The sequence below is a fragment of the Protopterus annectens genome, chromosome 7.part0 (assembly GCF_019279795.1).
Source record: "Protopterus annectens isolate FY-2018-M chromosome 7.part0, PAN1.0, whole genome shotgun sequence".
Lineage (NCBI taxonomy): Eukaryota > Metazoa > Chordata > Ceratodontiformes > Protopteridae > Protopterus > Protopterus annectens.
Genome location: NC_056739.1, coordinates 303,297,921 through 303,307,471, shown reverse-complemented (window position 1 = coordinate 303,307,471; position 9,551 = coordinate 303,297,921).

Below are 9,551 nucleotides of genomic sequence, written 5' to 3'. Positions count from 1 at the left end.
GGTGGGCCATCACACCTTTGTTTCTCACTGCAAGCTAGACATCAAGTCTAGGTCCAGGGTTTCCTTTGGCTCTTCTGTGTTGCAGAATGTCCTTCCATAGATCCTTCAGAGGAGTTTTATGTGGCTGAGGTCTCTATTCCATAGGTTGAAGCCACAGAAGATGACATCAGATAAGAAAGTTATGTACTTACTGTAATGACAGATCAATGTTGTCTGCGCAGTTGGGTGCAAACCCCTCCCTTCTGCTGCTGCCTTTTTGGCTAGTCTTTGTGCCTAGGATGACCAGGTTCGGGAGAGTCAATTGCTGTCAATTTTTATTTTCCTTTATGTGAGAAAGGTAATTTAGAGATAGCTTAAGTAGGAGCAAACTCTATCTGAGGTATCTGCTGAAGACTGGAGGATTGTGGGTAGGGGAGGAAGAACTCGGTGAGTTGAAGTCTAGAGGATTTGGCTAGCATCAGATCCGATAACCCACAGGTTGAACCAGACTAGACAACAACATGGATCTATAATTATAAGTACATAACTTTCATTTTTTCCTTTATACTTGTCTTTGGGAGTATCTATGCTACAGCTCTAAACAAAATGCCTCTTGCAATAAGGGAATGAAAAAGCTCTGGAGATGGCATAGGAGCATGTGCCATTTATTCCAGCATGCTCCAGCATATGTAGGGTCAGGCATACTTTGCATCAAGGGAAGGTACCAGAATGGATGGAACACCTACTGGAGAAGTCCCAGAAGTGATGAATTCTGCAATAGTAGTCTGTTCTTACATCTAGTACAATGGCAAATTTCAGACAAAATTGTACTTTCACACTGCATGTGAATTACTTCCATTACAAAGTACTGAAATTTTAGACTTTTCTTTGGAGCTAGTGTTTTTACCAAGGTAATGGCTGTAGTGGCTGAAGCCTTGCAGAAGGAGCTACATGTGTCCCCCTGCTTAGATCACTGGCTTTTGGCAGCCCCATGGTGGATTTGTTGGAAGTGTCCCTTCAGTGTCATTCCCACAATTATAATCCTAGGGGCTGGCCATAAGTTATAGAGGTTCTCTCCGAATGCGTCTGATGTGAGTGACTTTTTATAGGCACAAAGCTGGGTAGTCTGTAATGGAGGTTGTTCCTCCCTGCACTGAAGGGTCTTGAGATTGTGACCCTGACAGCCTGGCTGAGGCACAGTTCAGGGTCTTGGCATCAGATCCTAATGTCACTTCTAGGGTCAATGGCCACAGCACTCTTCATGATACTTTTTGCAATACACTGTAATGATGGACGTGTTGCTAGACCCTACAGTGGTAACCATTTCCCACCAACAAGCAAAATCTTTCACAGGATATAATGAAAGATGCTTTGCTGATGGTGTAGGAACTTTATTTCAGCTCACAATATATTAATTATTTGGTCCTAAAGGCAGTCTTCCTCACGCTGTGTTGTGGATGGACCTTCAGTCCAGGGCAACACTTCTGGTCTATGGTTATTTAAGTTTGCAGACAAGTATAAACTGGGTGTTGTTATTCTGTCTGCCACTGACTCACAACTACTGCAACATGGGTCAGAGCATGCTAATAACTGGTTCAAGGACAATGGTCTCAAATAAAATGTAGTTCAGTTAATTTTGGTAAACAAAACATGGGAACACTATCACAGTTGCAACCAGTAGTGGTCAGGGTAGGAGCAAAACCCAGATCTAGAGTAAGTGTACTCTACATTTAAACCAACACTCAGTAATTACACAAAAATGTCTCAAATTGGACAATTTGGTTTGAGATTTCTGGTAATGATGAGACACCTTAATGTGCTCCAGTTTTGGGTAGATATATTTTTTATGATGAAATGGACTTTGGTTAAAAAAAAAGGTGCTATCCAGCTGTCAGATGCTTTAGCTAGTATATGGAAGCCTATGCTGATACACACTTAATCCCCATGGAATAACACCAAGTCTTTAACCAATTGCTGAGGCCAGTTATCTTTTCTTTGTATCTAGGCATTCATTCTTGGAGAAGGAAAGATTAAACTCAGGACCAGTGCCTTACCTGCATTTGCTTCATGCATATAGAATTGTGGCATGTCTCCCTACAATATCCTTCAAGGCTTTACCCCCCCCCCCAACCAAAGTCATTCACCCTATATAGACCACCATGCCATATTCATACTCATCATGTAAAAGCGTCCTTAGAGCCATTTAGATGTCCGAGATCCGAGCACCTGAAAAACAGCTCACAATTACCTTGTCTTTGTCCAGCCTTGCTAGTGGAGAGACTGTATGCCTAGGTATAGCATCACTTATCACCAAGACATTTTTGTTAGCACAATGGCTTGGAGTACTAGATTTCAAGTGATTAGGGTCTTGGTGACTCTTAGCTGTAGGTGTGCTCCAGGAAGATGATTTTCTGGATTGTCGTTGAGACAGTAATCCTAGATCTAGGAAACTTTGACATAAGACATTTTAAAGTATTTTTTTCAGTTAGTGGTAGAGGTGTCTGCTGCTCACAAGTCATAGAATTTGGTGAGAGGGAAGCATCTAGAATAATTATTTATTTGCACTTCTCAAAGACAGAATTATTTTTGATGAGTATTAAGTTACATATGACCATAAAGCCATTTCTACACTGCCTGAGGATGCCAGGTACTAATAGGCTAGCAAAAAAAAAGTAAACAATGCAGCTTTTGGTTATTGTAAGTTTCACTCGTAACAGTTGACTATAGAGTATCTTCGGAACAGGTGGGGATGTAGGTCAAATCACCTGAGTCTGTACAGTGTGTGTTGTGGTGCCACAACCCTAAGTGCAGCACCATATTAAAACCTTGTTTAAAGCAAGAGAAGCTTCTAGAGCACACCACCCAGAAGCAACACTGTTCTTTTTTACACCTCAACAGCAGTCGCAAGCTAGAGTTAGACTGGCCTTCTCTTCAGACACCAGAAGAGAAAAGTAAATTAAAAGAAAGCAAGGTTACTAAAATCAGCTGGAAACAGTGCAGGTAATAAAATTATACTCAATGTTAAGCAAAGGTCACTTTGCCAGGTGGTCTTGGCTTCAGAATTGGAGTCCATTCTGGTTTGTTTATACTAATGTCAGTCTGTGTTTGTCAACCCCCTAGCAAATGAGAGACTATCCATGCTAAAAGCCTTATTAATATAAAAAAAAAAAGTTTGATACAATACACTAATAGCAGCACACATTTTTGCCTCAATAGTAATTACAGTCGTAGAAATAATGTAGTTGTCTCTCACCAGAGGAAAAAAATTGGTAATTATTTCAAAGCAAGGCCATTTAAATAAGTTAGAAATAGTGAAGGTTAAAAAGTATGCTCAATATTAAGCAACCCAAATTTTACTTTTTTGTTTTATTTTGTCTCCATAGCAGCTGACCAACAGCTGCTTCCCTGTGCTTCTCCTTGATCATCTGGTTACCTCCCTTTCCTTGGACTTGAGCCACTAGCTTGCAACCAGTAAGGGGATATGAGGAATCCTGGTGTGGTGTCATACTGCTGGATAGAGATTTTTTAATGCATTTTCTTCCCTATGAGCACATCGATGTGCAGTAGGTGTCAGCACTGCCGAGCTTCTCACTTCTGCAATGGACTTTTCAGCAGCAGGGATGCCCCTATCAAACCTAAGGTAGACCTAAGTGCTGAATTCTCTTGGGTCACCACCAGAGAGACCTAGTGGTTACTGCATTCCCATTGTGCAGCCTTTCTACCTCCCCCAAAAATGGGCACATCCATCCTCCCAGTCTGCACTTAAAGGAGCCAGAGCTGAAACTTAAACTCAGTTGGCCATGATCATAGTTTGGGCTTTATCTCTGTATGCTGCCAGCATGGATGAAACACAAAATTTAAATTGCCATGCTCTTAGTTATTCAGTTTTTTTAAAGGGACATGGCATCTTGCTAAATGGTAGTAGTAACAATGGCCAGCTTTGAATACCTTTGGGGTATGGCTCAGTATTAAACGCCATGTGGTGGCATGTTGTGAAATTTTTTGAGGGGTATTATTCCCTAGAAGTAATAGAAATTGAAGGACCTGTAACTCCTACTCACATTAAAAAAAATGAATGACAATGAATTTTAAAGTCTGTTTTACTTCCTTACTTTATAACACACTTCAGCTTATTCTGATATTAATTATTTACAAATTCAGATGCCACAGTAATGGCTACCAAATTTAAACCCGCTTAAAACTACCCATCAAAAATTGTCCATATGCTTATTTTTGGTATCCCTTTAATTGGAGAATTATATATTATCAAAATTGTTCTCTCTTTAGCACTGTATACTGTCAGTACAAGCAAGGATAGGAAGGACCTCTCTGTCAGTACAAGCATGTCTCTCTCACCCCACAACTAAGGATGGGAATGAGAAGCCTCTGGGCATTTTAACTCCTACACCTCTGTCGCATGCTAGGCTTGACATCACAGACAGCATATGTGAGGGACCTACCCCCATCTACATGTCAACAGCCCCCTCATGTCACCTGCCTCCCTCACACAGTGGCAAGACATTTGCTAGCACTATTATCATCCCTGGACTTCTTAGCCATGTATCCCCTCATTGTCCCTCATGATCAGGTAAAGCCTTGTCATTTTTCTTCCAACCCTACATCAGCTCCAACTACCTTTCTATCCTAAAAGAGATGGCATCTGTTGCATCTCTGCCGTGGTGGTGGTGGTGGTGATCAGGTTAAGAAAAAAAATGGACTCGTGAACTTTGAAAGAGTTGGAAATAGCAATCACATTAATCCAGGCACATTATTTCATTGTCTGATGCTGGTTACTTGGGTTTAGTACCAAACATCACATGTGAGAATGCAAGATAGTGAATGAGGCAATATCAGACTAATAGATATACATTCTGCTAATCTGGGGTTATATATTTGGAGACAAATCTAGGATAGGTAGAGGCACTGTAGTTAAATCATTTAATACTACAGCACTGAGGGAAGGAGGTGCAAACAAATTTGTGATACTGTTGTACACTGCATGATTCTACTCACAGTGGAATGGCCAGCAGAATGGCAGGAGTGTATTTGTATAGATGGATGGCTGGTGTGCTATGCCCCTCTTCTGTCAGTTAAAATTTGAAGAAAAGGTGTCCAGTGGAACATGAAAACATCAAACAGATATTATATTGTCTTTTCCTTCCATCTCAACTTATGGGCACTTTGGATCCAACCAGATCTAATGCCGGCTTGACAAAGTATTCAGTACTGAAGCTCCTTCTGTCTCATAATGCCCTGCTAGCACAATTCTCCCCAGATCTCATTTGCCACATCCAAATGGAGATGCATCTCCAGAAGCTGTTTTCAGGCAAGTGTTATTTTTGATACTGTGTAGCTTTCATCATAGTATATATTTTTTGTGGTTTAGTATCTGTGTACGTCAGCTTTGACACAATCTACTCTCTTTTTTTCACACACGAGTGTGGGCATGTATGTGACCTAGCCCACCATTTCTTCCTCGGTACTTAAGAGTTTAAAAAAAAAAGTCTTTGTATTGATATATAACATTTGTGTTTAGTTAGTGTTACTCTTTGAGGTATGACAGACTGTATAGTTTGATGCTTCTTCTTGTGAGTTTTTTTATTTTCCTGTATTTCCTCTTTTTGTGGTGGTGGGTTGGTTGGTATGGGTAAGACCACCAGTTTCAACAAATGCCTGGAGTGTGAGCATAAGTTGCTCCTTGGGACACACTTGAGTGCTGTGTGTACTGTTTAGGTGTTGCTTATCTTGAAACAGACTGGCCCCTGTGGCTATTGGAGCTAAGACTATGGCTGATACAAGAGCCAAGCTGGTGTTGAGGGTCACGCTGCCCGCCTCTCCAGCTTCCCCTTTGGTTTCTTCCCCTTCTCCTGTAACTAAGTCATCTGAAAAGAAGAGGGACAAGCTAGAGAAAGACATGATTAGAAAACGAGAGAGGAGGAGGAGAAAAGCTGAAAGTTAAAAGAGAAGGAGACCCACAAATGATTCTCCTTGAGAGTTTCACTGAATCTGAAGACCTCAAGGTCTTTGGCTCCTGCACCCTTATCTTTGACTTTGGAATCAGCTCCTTGCCAGTGCCAGTCTCCTCAAGCCTCGGCTCCTACATTGGCTCCAACTGCCTTTTTGGATCAGGACATCCCTAGTCTCTGCTGTCAGGCCGGGTCCATTCATCTTTCCTCCCTCTCAATCACTCTGGCTCCTGTATTTTCCCCAGAGCCCTCCTCCATTCATATCCATGACTCTCCTTTCCTGGTACAAGAAGTGATTTTTCTCATGCTTGGACCCAAGAAGCTTTTGCCTATGGCTTCTGCAATGTCTTCTAGCAGTATAAGAGAGTCAGATCTGGACTAGCTCATGAAAATATTTTTGAATGCCCAGATGGATATGGAGATCATCCTCATTACCCCTGTTTCGAGGGGTTGAGGGATTCAACCCATCAACCCCAACCTTTGTTCTTCCTCCTCTTGGCCACTCTTAGGATACACTGCCCCCAGATCCCACACAGTTCCAGTGTGCCTCCTTGTCAGTACTGACAGTATGGTTGCACTCAGCACTGTCATACAACTTGATGGTTTAAACTCCACTGTCATCAGAGAAGTAATTGTCCTGGAGCTGAGAGGTTTTGAGCTGTGGGCCTAGAGTCAGGTTAGACTCAGACTTTCCCAGCCAGGTCAGTGGCAGGAAGGGGGAAGGGTGTCTTCAAAACCCAAGGATCAAAGAGGGCTCCTTTCCAACAATCTGGCCTCAGCACTGGCATTCAAAGTTGTGGAAAGGATATTGTCTCATTCTGAGATGGGATTTGCAGCACTAATGTCAGATCCTTTCCAGTCCTCAGTTATATCCAGGGTCTCTCTAACTCATGAGCAGTCCTTGGGAAAGCTTGTACTGTTTAGCTTTGACTAGTACTAGACCAGGAGTTCCTCTTGCAGCTTCTTTGTTGCCCTTGCCATCTCCCTACAAGAGCAGTACAGAAAAACACAGTGCAAGAGGAAGCACTTAGACTCTTCTGTTTGTCCCTCACCAAGGATTTAGACCTAAGTGAAGGAAAAGGGGGTCCCCAAAGTTCCCCCACGATAATGCCTGTTTTGGCAATCTCCTTGAACTGATGCAGCAGTGTGGGAGTGGGGATGGATTACTGACGCCTCTTTTTCTGGAGGAGGAGTTTTTTTCTTGCGGCCTTCATTATGGACCCATCCATGATCTTGTGTTTCATAGGGCTTGGAGAAAATCCAATGCGGTGGAGCCCATCTCATGTTAATCTGATAGTGTTGGCTTTCCCAAAGGATCAGTGATTTTTGGAGCAAAAGTCCTGCATTTGATGAGACTGTTACTGTAGACATCTCCAAGGAGAGCACTTCGGTCCATCCCTCAGCATATGGAATTGCAGCCATTGGACTGATTTTAGAAGCATATGTAAGCTTCAGCCACATTTGCACTCCGTGTGCTACATTATGTGGCTTAGCTGACTAGACTTCAATGTGAATTGGTGACTGAGTTGATTAAGCCTGTGGCAACTTTACAGTCCTCTGAGGCTTCAGTCTTTGGAGACTCAACTGTCCATTATGCTTTTTATTTCTAGCATGTCCATGAGGCTGATGTCCATTACAGCTGATGATACAGCATGTGGGGCTGGGACAGGTGTAGCCATACACCATCATTCTTTGATGCATTTGTGCAACTTTGTGGATTGCTTTATAGTGCCTTCCTTAATGCATCCTTTGATGGACTGACCTTGATTGAATTCAGAGGTAAAGGAAACCCTGATCAGGAGGAAACAGGAAGGGAAGACATTGGCTGCTGTGTGGGGTTTATTTCTCTACTCTCCAGAGGACCTTTTCCTGTAATCATGGGAGGGGGGGGGGGGTGTTCTTCTGAAAGTCACAACAGTTTTCCCAGGACAATCCAGGTAATAGCACCCATCCTCCCCTCACAGAAGAGGAGGTTGCTACAATGGATTCCCCATGAGGCAGGAACGGGCCGCATATCCAAGAATTCAGAGGTCCTTTCTCTGGCAAGTCTTTCCAACATTCTTGAATGTTTGCTCAACTGCTGCACTCTGGATACAGTTGGGAGGAAGGTGACTGGCTCTCCACCCAGAAGCTTTGATGGCAATTACAATGGCACCTAGGTGTTGAGAGCTATTGCCAGAGGCTATTGTATTCCCTTCCTAAGTCTTCCACTGTTAAAACAAAGATTCAGTCCCAACATTCCATCCCACCAGAGAAGTGAGGCTGAAGTAAAAATCAGCAAGCTGCTTTTGAAAAGAGTCATCCAAGAGGATCCACCAGACTAGAAAAGTTACAAGGTCTTCTCAAAATTCTTTCTAGTGCCAAAGAAAAATAATGACCTCAGCAAGTTAAACCTTTATGTTAAACAGACAATTCTGGATGGTGATGGTGCAGTCCATCCTACCTTTTCTGAGGAAGGATAGTTGGACCTCCAAGATGCCTGATATCACAACAAAATAGTGAGGTATTCCAGGAGGTTCCTACTCTTCAGGCTGGGAGCCAGTCCTTAATAATTTTGAGCCCTGCCCTTTAGCCTCACCACAGCCCCCTGGGTGTTTTTAGAGTGCCTCTTTGTTCTTCCACAGCCACTCTCACCACTGATGCGTCCTCCTTGCATTGCAGGCCGTCCAGTACTGTCTCTCTAGGGTTGTGATAACCATCCATTCAGATAATATGTCTGTAGTATGGTATAAAAACGGAAAAACCCATTGTTATCCTCTTTGTTGAGCAACTATGAAGGTCTAGCAGTGAGTGATGCCCTCTCAACACCTTCTGATTACTTGCTGACAATTACAGCAGGAGCATACTGATGCCTCAAGAGCAGTGTCTCAATCCTTTGGTGGTAGCTCAAATCTTCATTTGCTGGGGCCTGTCTTTCTGCAATCTCTTCCCCACCCTGTTCAACACCAAATGCAGCTTCTTCTTTGTCCTGGTTCCCACACAGGGACAACCATAGAGGGACTCTCTTCTACATGCTTCACCCCTTGGTTTCTTTTATGTGTATTCACCAGCACTACAGACTGAAGTTGAGTGATGGTGATCCTCATTGCTCCTTATTGGCCAAGACAAGTTTGTTTTCCCTTTCTGTGGCTTCATCTGAAAACACCCTCCTTGGGTCCCTGGAACTGGTTCCAGATCTGATCCCTCCATCCTTTGGGTCAGCTTCACCTGAGTCTAAAGACCTTCAGTCTGATACATGGTTCCTCCAATTTCAATGCTGGGCAGCTTTCTTGGAGAGCAGTGCATATCCTCTCCTCATATCAGCAACCTTTTACACCAGAAAGGTGTACATTAGTAAATGGAAGACATTTTCTTTTTGGGCTGCTTTAAAGGCCTTCACCCCTTTTCGTATTCCTTGGGTACTGTTTTGGAACTCCTAGCTGATCTTTTTCATGCTGGCTCTAGCTATTCCACTATTAAAATTCAGTTGGCAGTTGAATCTGATTTCAGGGACAACTCTCCTTAGATTTCTGGAAACTGTCCAAAGCCTTTTTGAAAGGAACCTTTTTACTTGGACCTCAGGTGAGAGATCCCCTCTTGCCTTGGGATTTTACTCTGGTGTTACAA